Raw genomic sequence first — 912 nt, 5'->3', positions numbered from 1 at the left:
TCTGCGCTGCACGTCCGCGCTGCGCTTCTGTGGTGGCGCCCTCTACAGTGTGGTGGAGGAACGACCACTGAGAAGTATTAGCTGCAGGGCGCCATCTGCTGGAATGTTTTTTTTAAATGAGTTGTTTTCAGATTATAAGATAAGATAAGATAAGATAAGATAAGATAAGATAAGATAATCCTTTATTGTCCACACATGGGGAAATTAGAATGAGATGACGTCCCAGATGGGGTCAAGAGCCAGAATTCCTATTGATTACATTGTACTCTGCCTGGTTTGCCATGAAACATCTAAAAGGAAAATTCACAAATGCATCTGGCAATTTCTGTTAGTGAATAGACTCACTAACTTATTGTATTATGCCAAAAAACTGAATTTTAATGATATGCAGTTATTAAATGTAATTGGCCGATATAGAATGTTACGTTCACATGATATTGCAACATCCTAGAATCCCTATATTAATAAAATAATAAATAAGCTGGAGGGTGGGTCATGATATAGGTGGTAGAATTTGGCCTTGGTCGGATTAGATTTGCAGCAAGATTTGTTACCTGATTTATGATAATATCTCTGTAATTACTGGCGCTGTCCACGTGAAAGAAAACAAAAAAGGGCATAAATTGAACATATTCTGTAAAATTAAAGTACAATTAAGTAAAATTATTATTTTCATTTCGGCGTCAGAAAGAAATGCCATAATTTCACTCCAAAAAAGAGTGATATGGTCAGTTTAATATGGTCAGTTTGTGGAGCCAATTGTTGACAAATAATACATTTTAAACATTTGTAGATTTCCTGTGTGGATATTTCTTGCAAAAACAGTTAATTTCACATAGAGTCAAAAATATTATATTATTCTAAAAAAATCAAACTCTCTGGGTCAACATAAAGTAGTAAATACAAATCTAA

This window comes from Eucyclogobius newberryi, unplaced genomic scaffold (assembly GCF_026437365.1).
Source record: "Eucyclogobius newberryi isolate DKJ021-1_F unplaced genomic scaffold, fEucNew1.0.hap1 SCAF_10, whole genome shotgun sequence".
Classification (NCBI taxonomy): Eukaryota; Metazoa; Chordata; class Actinopteri; order Gobiiformes; family Gobiidae; genus Eucyclogobius; species Eucyclogobius newberryi.
Note: the sequence above shows the minus strand (reverse complement) of the source record.